Genomic DNA, 14,528 nt, shown 5'->3' on the forward strand with positions numbered 1-14,528 from the left:
CTCCAAGAGTGTTTCCAAATGGGGCCCCAGCGCTTGTTCCACCGCTTGCTGTAGATCAGAATGAGCTGCAGGCATGCAATGAGACACCACACCCATTGCTGGAGATGCCATTGAGTCAGTGTTTCTCCTGCGTGCGATCTGACTGTGCCGGTTTTGCTGACCTCGAGTAGCTCCTTCTTTCCACAAATTTGTCCATAAACTTCTGGAGTCTTTAAGGTAAAAATCAAGGTTTTACTGCTTCTAAAATGTCCAAAATGCTTACAGATTGTAGGGAGAACCTTGGAGCCGGTCAGAGGTCACCTCCGACCAGCTTCACAGCATCTCACGTGGTCAAAGTATCTTTAAAATCAAGCATGGTGGTGGACGATTGGAGGGTGGCCAATGTAACATCAATTTTTAAAAAGGGTTCCAGAGGCCATTCGGGAAATTATAGACCAGTGAACCTGACATTGGTGCCAGGCAAAATTGGTAGAAACTATTATAAAGAACAAAATTACAGAGCATATTCATAAGAATGTATCAATGAGACAAAGCCAGCATGGATTTAGTCAAGGGAAATTTTGCCGCACCAATCTACTACATTTCTTTGAAGAGGTGAATAAACATGTTGATAAAGGTGAGCTGGTTGATATTGTGTATCTGAACTCTCAAAAGCCACTTGACAAAGTACCTAATGAAAAACTCCTGAGGAAATTAGAAAGGGAAAGGGAATGGGACTTGATATACTGCCTTTCTGTGGTTTTTGCAACTACATTCAAAGCAGTTTATATGGGGTCACGTGATGGCTGGTTCCAGAGTAGATGTCTCTTAACTGCTCTCCTCGCTCTTACCCACTAAAACAGCTTTAAGCCTGCTACTTGCCCCGTTTTGGACCCCAAGCAGCTACTTGGAAGTGTGGGGGAGCACCGTGGGAGGCGTTTGGGCAAGTGGCGGAGACGATCCAGGTGGCGGTGTCCGGGTATGCCGGCAAAGACCCCGCGGGCACAGAAGAGACGCGGAAAACACCAGGAGCCTAAGATGGCGGCTGAGAAGACACCCGCAGGAGGAAGTCAGACACAAAATCCGCCTGTGTTTGCGTTGTAGGAGGCGGCGATCAAAGAAATTATGAAACACATGGCGGTGGTGTTTAGATGATAAACTATGGACCCTGTATGCCTTTATAGAGGAGCTGAAAGAAAATCTGGCAGCACATGGCAATTTTATTCAGCACGCGGAGGAGTGGCTCTCGAGTCAGGAAGACTTGGTAACCGGGATGAAGTGCTAGCGTTCGAGAAGAGATGCAAAGTGCTGGAAGATAAAGTAGAAGGCCAAGAAAATAGGAGCAGGAGAAATAATATTCGGCTGGTGGGAGTACTCGAGAGCGTGAAGGAGAAAGATCTGTGGGAGCTAGTAGAGTCGTTGCTGCCCAAGGAGTTGGGCCTGGAAGTGGGGGGGAAGAGGCTGCGAGCTGAAAGGGTACATCAAGTAGGAGTACTGAAGGAACAAAATGCCAGACCGAGGCCGGTGATAGCCTGAATCTTCAATTATGCCAAGAAGGCTCAGCTAATGGTCTGATTTCGACAGCAACGGAACTTAGTTTACAACGGAACAAACATACTGCTCTTTCAAGATTTCTCGCCCAGAGTGTCGGAGCTCCGTAAGCATTTGTCTCCGTACTGCTCTCAGTTATACAACAAGGGGATCAAGTTTGCATTGCAATTCACTGTGAGGGTACGAGTGTGGCATGAGGGAAATGCTCTGTACATGGAGAACCCTGAGGAGCTTCGCGCCTTTCTAGAAAGACTGAAGTAAAAGGGCATATGGAGCAGGGAGGAGTCGTATCCTTTATATATATTTATATATATACTAGTAAAAAAGGCCCGTTTCCGTTTTAAAGGAAACTGGCGCTAGCAATGTTTTTTTTTTTTTTTGGTAACCATACAGTTGTTAGAAAAGTAATAATGAGAAGGAATAATTGTTAAATTTGTAAATCATCTGTTGCCGTGTTGTACCACCATGTGTAGCAACTGTCTTCCCATGTGCAGTGTATGTTTGAGAGAGAGAGAGAGAGAGTGTGTGTGTGAGAGAGAGAGAGTGTGTTACATAGAGATATTTTGTAAGGTTCCTCTGCATGACAGAGTACGTATGTGTGTGTTTGTCTTTCCATGACCCCCTTGTGTGTGCCAGTGAGACACAGATAAAGACTGTATGTGTGAGTGTGAAAGAGAGAGAGAGTGTGCCAGAGTATGTGTGTATGTCTGTGTGTCTGCATGATACCCTCCTTCTGTCCGAGGTGCAGGTTTCCCCCCCTTTCCGTTCCAAGTTCTGGCACCCACCCCCTCCTGTGTGTGTGGCAATGTAAGGTTGTTGTGCTTACCCCCCCCCCCCCCCATTCCAAGTGAATTGCGTTCTCCCCTCCTTCCGTTCGTTTCAGGAGTCATTGCGGGAGATAATAGGCAGTAGGACACTTACCCAGAGCACTGTCAGGCTTCTGATTATGATTTAAATCCTTTTCTTTTTCTTTTTTGAGGAGCGTGTCAGACACCTGTGTCATGGCAGCATCAGTTGTCTGTTCTGTCATTTTTGTTTCTGGAGGGCGTTCTGACAGCGGAGCAAGTTCGTGAGGATGGTTTCTGAGGCAGTCTCGTCAGTTGTTGGGTTTTTTTTTTTTGAGGGCGCTAGGTTCATGAGGGCGTCAAGTCTGATCAGCTGTGGTTTTTTTTGTTGTTTTTTTGGAGGACGGCAGGGTCGGTAGGGCACTTTGTGAGGGCGACAGTCTCCTCAGGTGCTTCGTTCTTTTTTGGAGGGTGGCAGGTTCGGGAGTGCGGCACTCTTGTCAGCTGTTTGTTTTTTTGAGGGCGGTTGGTTTGCACGGCAGGTTCGGGAGGGCAGCAGCCAGTGTCTTTTTTTTTGTTTGTTTGCGTGTGCCACTTCATTGGATTCTCTCAGCAGTGTGGAAGTCATGACATCACTCTGATCTACCGATGGAAGCAGACCACCTCCACGGGATCCATGGTCCCAGGCAGCGTCAGAACGTTGGAGGTGAGAATTATTATATAGGATATATATATATATATTTTTTTTGTGGGGTGTGTGATGTGTGGAGTCATACAGACTACTATCAAAAGCTCTATGACAGTGGGAAGATTGAACGCCAGACTCGCATGGAACTTGTATGAAGACGTGGAAACATCAGCGGTGCATGTTGTCAGTGAAGGAGAAGGCAGCGGTTAGGCGCCAGTGGACCTCCATACTGTAAAAGAGCGGTAAAATGTTTGGCGGGAGGGAAGAGTAAATGTGGGGGCATCTCTTATGTGCGCTGGTGACACACTGCCATGGTGGGTGAGTGGCTCTGTCATCCCCAAAGAACTACTGATATCTCTTGTCTTATACCCTATGCCATTTTATGGTATGTGGGTCTTAAGGCCAGTGGAGCCGTGAGCAAATGCCATGCGTAACCTCATCCTATAAAATAATTCTCACCACCAACGCTCTAATGTGTGACTGCCTGTGTTCGTGGCTCCTGGAGTTGCTGAGATAGGCTCCGTAGCCAGGCTGACGTCACTCACAGCTGATTCCCAGGCAGGGGGAGGAGTAAGGAAACACGCGGTGTTTCCCTACTCCTCCCCCTGCCTGGGAATCAGCTGTGAGTGCGCCAAGTGGCGCATCAAAAAAATGACAAGCATGGCACCGCAGACAGCCATCAGACAAACCCCACCCCCCTTGGTGCATCAACCTCCCCCCCACCCCCCCCCCGGCACATCAACCTCCTCGCTACTTGCAGCTACCACTGGTAACGCTGTCCGGCCGCTGCTGCTTCTCCTGTTGAGCAGCAGCGGCTGCTACAAAAAGAAAGAAAAGCCATAACTATTTTTAAACATCAAGCACGGCACCACAGACAGCCATCAGGCATTGGCTGTCGGCTCTGCAGGTGCTCCTCCTCTCGCCTCCATGTCACTGCCCCTGGAGTAAGACCCCAGAGGAGCGCAGCGAAGTGAGAGGCGAGAGGAGGACCGGCTGCAGAGCCGACAGCCAATGCTTGATGGCTGTCTGCGGTCCGTGCTTGATGTTTAAAAACATTTATTGCTTTTTTTTCTTTTTGTAGCGGTTGCTGCTGCTCAACAGGAGAAGCAGCAGCAACCGAACAGCGTTACCAGTGGCAGCTGCGGGTGGCGAGGGGGTTTGATGCACGGGGGAGGGGGGGGAGGTGAGGGTCGCTGGACATGGTTGGCTGGAGGAGGGGCAGGGGGAGGAGGAGGGGAGGGTCGCTGGACATGGATGGCTGGAAGGGGTGCAGGGGAGAGGGAGGTGGGGAGGGGATCCTGAGACCAGAGGGGTGGGGTGGGGCAGGGTGCCCTGCAAGAGGGGGGTGGGGCACCTGCGAGAGGGGGGGGGACACTCACTCACTCACTGTCTCTCACATACACTCTCTCTGACACACTCTCTGTCTATCACACTCTATCTCTCTGTCACACACACACAGTCTCACACACACAGACACTCTGTCTCTCACACACTCTCTCTCTCTCTCACACACAAACACACACACACACACACACACACACACTATGTCTCTCTCTCATTCTCTCTCTGACACACACACTCCATCTCTCACACACACTCTCAAACATACACACTCCGAGGAAAACCTTGTTAGGGCCCGTTTCATTTCTGTCAGAAACGGGCCTTTTTTACTAGTGTGTATATATGCTTATACAAATCTGCTCATAGTCATGCAGGTGTTTCAGTTTGATCTAATAAATTAATATAAGTAACACTTAAGTGGAATTGTTGGGGAAATGTAAGCTTTTAAACAATGAGTCTATTACAGATGGAGTGCGTTCATGGAGGCAGGGAAGAAGGGGTAAGCTAATATAGCCTTTTGGGCTGAAGAGTCTTTGAAGACGAGGCTTTAATTTGAGGGAGGATTGGAAGCGGGGGAGTAGTTTCTTTGGAGGGATTTGTAACACTGGGTGTTCTTGAGAGACAGAGGAGGGAGGGGGTAGTTTGGGGGTTAGGTGTGGGTGGAGGAAGGGTTGGATGGGAAGCCAGAGTGGATGGAGTGAAAGGATGGAGTATGCATGGTGTTTAGAGGTATTGTGTGTAGAGGGGAAGTGGGGGGATAGAGGGGGCATGGGGGGGCACACAGGAGAAGGGTATCAGGATTGGGATGGGAAGTAACTTCTGGAGATGGGAGAGATTCGTGTGTTATATCCAGTGTGTTTCTTCTAGCAAAAAAGGTGTCGGTACTCAAATGCCAGGCCACCCTTCAGGGGTGGGGTGATCACTGAAGGGCTCACCCCACAATAGCCAGGACCCCTGCAACCAGTCACAGAATCGACAAGGCAGAATTGGTGTGTAGAGCTGGAGCTCTTTCATTAAAACTTGGGGACCATGGGTCAATTTTAGCAGACAACGGAAAAGGTGCCGGTACTCAGTACCCCCAAGTACCCCCTCAAAAAAGCCCTGGTTATATCAAATGAGTGGATGAGATCCCGGGAAGGTGATAGGAGGAGGGTGGTGAGCTGGGACACTATTCTGAAATTTTTACTAGTCTGCAAAATATCTGATTTCTTTTTGCTATATGCAGGGCCGTGCCAACCCGGTAAGCGGGGTAAGCACCACAGGGGGGCGCCTGCCTTCCCGCGCGCAGCGCTCGGCTCTTTGGCACCGCCCAGGCCCAGCTCTTCCACGCGCCTTGGACCGTTGGACGGATCCCCCGTACCTTCTGACTGATTGGCTTATTTTCACCAGAGCCAATCAACTGCTGGAGGCGCGGGAGAGAGAGAGAGCCTCATGTTGTGCAGTGCTTCTTCGTCCCCGTCCTGTCTCCAGTCCTGGCTCAGGCTGTTGCATTTTGTAGTGAACCAAGAGAGAGGTAAGAAAGAGGACTGTGGGGGTGGGAAAACTGCCCTAAGGAGCAGGGTGGGGAGAGGGTCCTGACGATGGAAGGGAAAGAGGGATTAGAACACCAGAGGGGGAGACAAGTGAGCACCGGGGTATGTTTTACAGAGGTGGGGGTAACAGACGTACTTCTCCATTATAAATAGCCCCACCCCCTTCCAAATCTGCGACTCACAAACATGTTTCAGAAATTGTGGCAGGGGCTGACCGTAGGCAAATTAACATAACTCTTTTAGGGTAGAGCGAACACATAGATTGGGAGCTTGGAGGCCCGATGTGGCTCACCCACGAGCTGTGATTTTCCGGGTGCTAAACTACACACACAAACAGCTAATAAAGCAATCTATTCATGCAGGGAAGATGTTATACTATGAGAATATAATAATTATGTGTTTTCAAGATTTTTCTGCACACACTCAAACATTGCACATGACCTTTTCTCCAATATCTTCTACACTACATGACAAACAAATCAACTTTGTACTACTATATCCAGCGAAACTGCAGGTGGTATATGAAGGCCAAACTACTTCTTATACTACACTTGTGGATGCTCAGGGATTTTTGTCAGAGGCTACTCCAGCTATATGACTGAGCACGCACAGAGACCTGCCTTTTCTTTTCAACACTGAATTATACTGTTGCTTGAGGTCCTATAGGAGACTGAGGGCTAGGTCTCCCCTGTTAATTTTGCAGTCTATGCGATTTTCTAATGACCAGGTCCTTTAGCGAAATACCTCACGCTTATATTACATGCTTAGTTTGCTGAGGTTCCGCTGGGATTGCTCTACACCTCTGCTTCATCAAAGGATATTGATTCTCAGCATTTTACTCTGGTTTCTGCAATAGTTGTTTCAGTTCACTTTTGGTCTGGCAGACTTTTCTTGGGCATGGTTTCTCTGTCTTTCCTTCAACCTATGGCCAAAGGAGCACTGTGGATTTGTGTCTGGTTCATCCTGGCTTCTTTTTGCTAGATCTTGTGGGAATTTTCCTTTTGGAACCATTTTGAGGACTTTTTATGGATGGCTGTCCATATACCTGAGGGAACCATGACAATGGCAGCTAAAACAACTCTTGTATTTTATGTTTTTGCACTTATTACTATTGAATTTATTATTCTTATATGTATATAATTTTTTTTTGTTATTCTTTATTTGAAGGACAATGACTGAACTACACAGGCGGGGTGGGGATTTTATATTTTTCTGCTGATGGTGGGATGGATAGAGGTGTCATGTCAACACTGACCAGTCCTTTTGTGGAGATCTAAGGGATATGGAAAGGTATGGGACGGAATTGGGGCATGGGGTTGGGGTGGGGGTGCTGAAAAAGGGGGCAGGGTGGGAGAAGAGGGAGGAGAGAAAGGAGATGATGCCACACGGGGGGGGGGGGGGGGGCGCCAACTGATAGTCTGCAGGGGGGCACCAGAGACCCTAGGCACGCCCTGGCTATATGAGTAACTTGAGATTTGGGTCACTGAATGTAGATGGGATTCACTTCCCGGTAAAATGTACTAAGATTCTGTCTTTCTGTTCAAAGATGAAGGTGGATGTGTTATTTCTCCAGGAGAAGCATCTCACCCAAGCGGAACACCAAAAATTAAAGTGAGGGTGGGTGGGAGAGCTAGTTTCTTCATCCTTCAACAATAGACAAAGGGGTGTTGTCATTCTGTTTCATAAGAAGCACCATGTGAGCGTGCATAAATTGATTCAAGATCTGGAGGGACGTTTTGTCCAATGGATGGGAGAGGTGGCAGGTCAAAGGGTTGCTCTGTGTTCTATATATGCACCAAATGTATACTCTCATTCATTTTTTTCTGGCATTCTCGCACAGTTGGTATCGGCCAGTGGATATCAGCTAGTAGCTAGGGGATTTTAACATCTCGTCAGACCCATTGATAGATTGTAAACCAGCAAAACCAAGGCCTTCTGCTTGGGAAGAGAAGGGGGTGAATTTTTTGATGCATGAGTTGGGCTTGTTAGATATCTGGAGGATACTAAATCCTGAAGCGCATGATTATACTTTCTTCTTGCAGGTACATAGCGTGCACGCAAGACTTGATTATTTGCTTCTGGACCCCTCCCTCCTTTCAAGGGCAGTTGCTGCAGATATTGTGGATGGAGCGGTGTCCGATCACTGTCTGGTATGGGTAGATGTGCGCTGGAGACAGGGGAGAGAGACACAGATATGGCGTATGAACCCCACTCTGTATTTGGATCTTGAGTTCCGCTCCTTCCTGGTGCGAATGTGGGAGAATTATCTTGTAGAGAACGATCCTGAGTCGGTAAACCCCATAACGTATTGGGAAGCAAGCAAGGCAGTCTTACGAGGGCACATATTGGCGTATGTGGCAAGAATTCGCAGGGAAAAGGAGAGGCAGCTGGTCACTCTGTTGCATAAATTACAGCAGATGAGGGAAACACATATTTTTACGTGAGACAAGGGGGCAAAAAGGGAATACTATTCTACCCGTAGGAAAATTAATGACCTGCTGAATGACAGAGCAGCGCAGGACATACATATGTATAAATATAATCTCTATAGATGGGGAAATAAAGCAGGGAAGTTGTTGGCCGCTTTAGTTAGAAATAGGGAAGCGAAAAAATTTATAGCGAAGGTTAAGTCGCTGGAGGGTAGAATGGTAACATCGGTGGAGGATATACAAAATGAGTTTGTGAGGTTTTACAAGGCCCTATATGACAAGGGCGAAATGAACAGGGGACAGAGGGAGTCTTTTTTCAGGGATTTGTCTTTTCCTCAGCTGTCGCAGGCACAGAGGGATATCTTGAATGCTCCTGTTAAAGGGGAAGAGATAGGCTAGGCGATTAAGCGCTTGAAGCTAGCAAAGGTGCCTAGGCCTGATGGGCTGGGGCCTGAGTTTTACAAGATTCTTTTTTTTTTGTTCAATCATTTTTATTAATTTTTTTAAAGACAATAAGAGAGAAAATTATGTACCTGTGACTTAATAACAAATTAACAAGTTAGGTCTAAGTACTCAGACTTATAGAAGTATTACAGACAATGTTGACAACAGCTCTAGAATCCCTGATTATGATTCATTTCAAGTAATGTACATCCATATGAATAAGCAAACTTATTAAATGTTAGAGGTAAGGACAAATATATAATTAGTACCCATTCATAGATACAAGAATTAAAATAATTTTTATTATTAACTGGATGAGTATTTGATTACAGGAGACCAGGTTTTATTAAATGCTATAAGGGATCCACATTTCTCTGCTGCAACTTTTTCATATTTAGCGAACAGACATACTGTATTCCACTAACTTCGTAAAATCTTTCCAATTTTGACAAATCAATTTTATAGCAACTTGAATCAGTATACGTAGTAATTTGGCTATATGTGGTTGTAAGACCATGTCTATACCAAATTCTCCTGTAATTATGATAATGTATGTTAGAGAGATCTTAAGATCCAAAATATGAGAAATAGTTTCCTCTATACGAGACCAATACTCATCCAGTAATGGGCAGTAGTATATTAAGTGGTCTAATGTTCTATACGGTTATTACAAGACCAGCATCTATTAGAGGCATCTTTAGATATTTTAGATAGTACTAGGAAAAAAGCCCGTTTCTGTCAGAAATGAAACGGGCGCTAGCAAGGTTTTCCTCAGAGTGTATGTGTGTGTGAGAAATTGATTGTGTATGTCAGAGAGAGAGACAGAGTATGTGTGTGTTTGTGTCAGAGAGAGAGTGTGTGTGAGACTGTGTGTGAGAGAGAGGGACAAAGAGATAGAGAGAGGCCCATTTCAGTAGGAAGCGGGGGGGAGTCCTTCAGGCACTCGTCAAAGTCCACGGTAACCTTCATGCTGCGCCGGGGAGGAAGGTGACAGACAGCTCGTAACTCCCCGGCCCTTGTCGCTCCCTCCGCTGCCACAAACTGTTCCTGGGCCGAGCTGAGAGGACACCGGGATCCTTTACCCTGCCTCCTCTTCCTCCTGCAGCATCTGCCATGGGGACGGGGAGTGGAGGGGTCGGGCAGGGAGTAGAACCAATCAGAGGCTCCAGGAGGACGAAAGGGCTGAGTCTGCTGACAGGGAGAAATGTGAGAGTGGCTCACCCTGTGCCGGATCTCCCTTCGTCCTATGCTGGCCGCGCGTGGCGAGGGGGGAGGGTAGGGGCTTGGGTGATGCACCGTGGGGGAGGGTGAAGAGGAAGTCTGCAGTTATACCTGAAGCGGGGGGAGTCCTTCAGGCACTCCTCAAAGTCCATGGTAACCTTCATGCTCCGCCGGGAAGGAAGGTGACAAACAGCTCGTAACTCCCCGGCCCTTGTCGCTCCCTCTGCTGCCGCAAACTGTTCGTGAGCTGAGCTGAGAGGACACCGGGATCCTTTACCTCGCCTCCTCTTCCTCCTGCAGCGTGTGCCTTGGGGACGGGGAGTGGAGGGGAGACTGGCAGGGAGTAGAACCAATCAGAGGCTCCAGGAGGACGAAGGGGCGGAGTCCGCTGATGGGGAGAAATGTGAGAGCGGCTCACCCTATGCCGGCTCTCCCTCCCTTTTTCTTTTTGAGTTATTTGATAGGTGCATGAGGCGTGATTGCATTCCGTTGCGTGGCAACGGTGCAGTCGTAGAAAATGACTCCTCCCGACTGACGCCTTCGCCTCAGATGCTCCTCCCTTGTTCTATTCCTATTGGTGTGACGCTCATCCGTGTGTTGCAGCTGTGATGCTCGTCCAGGTCATGGCGGCGCACAGATGTACTGTGCTTAAAAGTGGTTACAGAGCTTCGAACATACGAACTATTGAAGCCTCAGAGTGTGGTTCAGAACGTTCAGGGTGTTTTTTATGTCCAGTTGGGGCGTGGCGTAGGTCGCAGATGGGGCGTGGCTGAGGGTGGTGGTGAGTAGTCCGAATAGCCTTCCCTACCAGGAGGACTACAGCAGTTCAGGGCTTCACTGCCACAGTTGGAGGGAGCTTCAGAACGTTCAAGGTGGGATTTATTTATATAGAAGATAAGGTGTCCACATAGCTCTATGTAATATGTAAAATGATGATTGGGTTAGAGCAGATGATTTTGAGGATTTGTATAGTGATATCCAAAATTTTTCCCATTGATCTTCAGTTAATTGAGAATTGAGTTCTTTATTCCAAATATTTTGCAAAGCTGAAGGAGAGTGAGAAGTGTGTTCTTGGAAGATTTTGTACCATTTAGATGCCGTTTTCTTCCCAGTAGCCATTTGATGACATAGTGTTAGATAACTTGGAGTATCATCTTTTAATAAATTTAATATTGATGCTTGTAGAAATGCAATGTTTTAGTTGTAGCCATTGATAGTAGCAGTGATTGTGTAAGTTATAGTTTGCTTGTAGAGTAGAAAAAGGTAACCATTCATGTTTGTCCAGGAGTTGATGTAGAAACCATATTTTTGCTTCTATCCATTTAGGCCAAGCTATGCATTTTCCATCGATTTTGAATTGTTCCATAGTTGTATCTTGGTGGTCGATTGAATTGAGACTTTAACACATGTAATGTATATGTTTTGCACCTTAATACACATATTAAAAAAAAAAAAAAAGCGGTTTATATAATACTAGTGGAACCATGCCCGTTTCCTCAACAATGAAATGGGCCCTAGGAAGGCTGTCATGTAAGCTTTTTTTTTTTTCTCTCCCCTGCCCTCCTCTTCATGTCCAGCAATTCTTCCCTCCCCTCCATGTCCAACGATTCTCCTCTTCCCTGCCATCCCATCCATGTCCCGCGATTCTCTCCTCTACTGTCCTCCCATCCCATCCATTCTCCTCTGCCCTGCCCTTCCCGCCCTCCCTTCCCTCGATGTCCCGTGATTCTCTCCGCCCCTCGATTTGTACCTGAACGTTCTCTGGCTGGCTGGTGCTGGCTTCCGTTCCGTTCATAACATCCCTCCTGACGTCAGCTCGCCTCCAGCGTTCTCTTCCCTGGCTGGCTGGTGCTGGTTTCCGTTCCATTCGTAACAACCCTCCTGACGTCAGCTCGCCTCCAGAGTTCTCTTCCCTCTCACTGTTCCGCCCTCTGATGTCATTACGTCTTGACACGAGGTCGGGACAGTGAGGGGGAATGGAACGCTGGAGGCTGGCTGACGTCGGAAGATGTTATGAACCCAGGCAGCCAGGAGATGTTACGAACCCAAGCAGCCAGACATGGAACGTTGGCGGTGCAAATTATTATATAGGATATGCAGGTATTTATTTGTACCTGGAGCAATGAAGGGTTAAGTGACTTGCCCAGAGTCACAAGGAGCTGCAGTAGGAATTGAAACCAGTTCCCCAGGATCAAAGTCTACTGCACTAACCACTAGGCTACTCCTCCACTCCATGGTATAGGAGGTAATGTCTTTTTTTGAGATGCGGTGACCAGAATTGCACACAATATTCAAGATGTGGTCGCACCATGGCTCGATAGAAAGGCATTATAACGTTCTTATTTTTGTTTTCTATTACTTTCCTAATAATTCCTAACATTCTGTGTGCTTTCTTAGCTGCTGCTGCACACTGATCTAAGAGTTTCAACTTATCATCAGCGATGACACCTAGATCCTTTCCTGGGCGGTGATTCCTAATGTGGAACCTTGCATCACATAGCTATAGTTTGGGCTCCTCTTTCCCACATGCATCACTTTACACTTATTCGCATTAAATGCCATCTGCCATTTGGATGCCTGGTCTCCCAAAGTTCACTTGCAATTTTTCACAATCTTCTTGAGGTTTAACAACATTGAAAAACTTTGTGTCATCAACAAATTTGATTATCTTGCTAGTTATTCCCACCTCTAGATCATTTATAAATATGTTAAAAACAGCGGCACCAGCACAGACTATCTGTGAGGAAAGTTTGTGATAAAGTTTTGTGATTTTAATGCAGGCGGAGTGGGAAGCAGCAGCGACCTCGGGCGGGGGGGCAAGGACGCTCATAAAGGACGCTCCTGACGAGCGTTTTTGCCCTCTCCCTCCCGATTTTTTTTTTTACATTACAGTTTGGAAGCCGGGCAGCCCTAACGAGAGGTACAGACCTCTCGTTAGCTTTCCGGTGATTTTCCAGCGTTAGGGCAAGCGGTAAACTTTGATGCATCTCATTTCAATAGGGTTTCTACACAATTTGCTCATCTGCATTCCGTTTTCGTTAGCTGCTACCGTCATCGGAAAAAGGCCTTTAATGCATGTCACGGTTTAAAACTTGTTCGTTAAAGGGGTTGTAAAAGGGTCGTTAAAATTTAGTGCATCTTGCTCATAGTCCGTTATTGTAATTAGGATAACAAGCAAGGAGTGCTCTTACAGAGTTTTAAATACATTTCATTACCATCTTAGAAGAAAACACTAAATAAATCACTTAATATACCATATAAACTAAAAGACATTTTTTATATTAGGCTAATATCCTTAATTCTTTAGCAAGTTTTAAATTATTGAAAAACTCAAAAATACTAAGATGGAGTCAGCAGTCCTTCAGCGAGAGGGGTGCTACCCAGTCTTTTGCATTGAGTGTCACTTGTATGATCATCTCCCAGTTGGTGAGCGGTTATATGTGTGTATGCCCGATGCAAAGAGCTCCTAGCTCTCAGAGAACGGGTCTGTTCTCTTGAGGGTAGAGTAGCAGACTTGGGGGAGCTGAGGGAGACAGAGAGGTACATAGAGGAGCCTACAGAGATGTTGTAGAGAAGTCCCACCTGAAGACTGGTAGCCCTTGTGCTACTTTGGAGGAGGGAGGTCTCCTAGAAGGAGAGCATCATCCTGATGAAGTAGAAAGTACTCCTGTAGCCAGGACCTGCCCACCAGGGGATGTACTATCCTCTTGCACCGAGGATATGTCTCCAAGTTCTGCCCATGAGGGAAGGGTTAGGACAGCGTTTGTAGTTGCTGATTTGATCATTAGGCATATAGATAGCTGGGTGGCTGGTGGATGTGAGGATTGCCTGGTGACTTGCCTGTCCGGTGTGAAGGTGGTGGACCTCACTTGTCACTTAGATAGGATTTTAGATAGTGCTGGGGAGGAGCTGGTTGTCTTGGTATGTGTGGGTACCAATGACATAGGAAAATGTGGGAGAGAGGTTCTGGAAGCCAAATTTAGGTTCTTAGGTAGAAAGCTGAAATGCAGAACCTCTAGGGTAGCATTTTCTGAAGTGTTACCCGTTCCATGCACAGAGCCCAAGATACAGGCAGAGCTCCGGAGTCTCAATGCGTGAATGAGACAATGGTGCTGGGAGGAGGGTTTTAGATTTGTTAGGAACTGGGCAACATTCTGGAGAAGAGGGAGCCTATTCCGAAAGGATGGGCTGCACATTAACCAGGGTGGGACCAGGCTGCTGGCATCGACATTTAAAAAACAGATAGAGCAGCTTTTAAACTAGAAACTGGGGGAAGGCCGACAGTCACTCAAAAGCGCATGGTTCGAAATAAGGTATCTTTCAAAGATATCACCAAAACAGGGAAGATAGGGTATCCTGATAGTGAGGTTGCAAAAGAAACCATAGTAGATCAGGTGTCCTTAAATAAAAATCAGACAAAATATTGCAAATTAATACTGTCAAGTACCTAGAATGATGTAAATAGGAACAACAAGCATAGTTTAAAATGTCTATATGCGAATACCAGAAGCCTAAGAAATAAGATGGGAAAGTTAGAATATATTGCACTAAATGAAAC

Source organism: Microcaecilia unicolor, chromosome 2 (assembly GCF_901765095.1).
Source record: "Microcaecilia unicolor chromosome 2, aMicUni1.1, whole genome shotgun sequence".
Taxonomy (NCBI): Eukaryota; Metazoa; Chordata; class Amphibia; order Gymnophiona; family Siphonopidae; genus Microcaecilia; species Microcaecilia unicolor.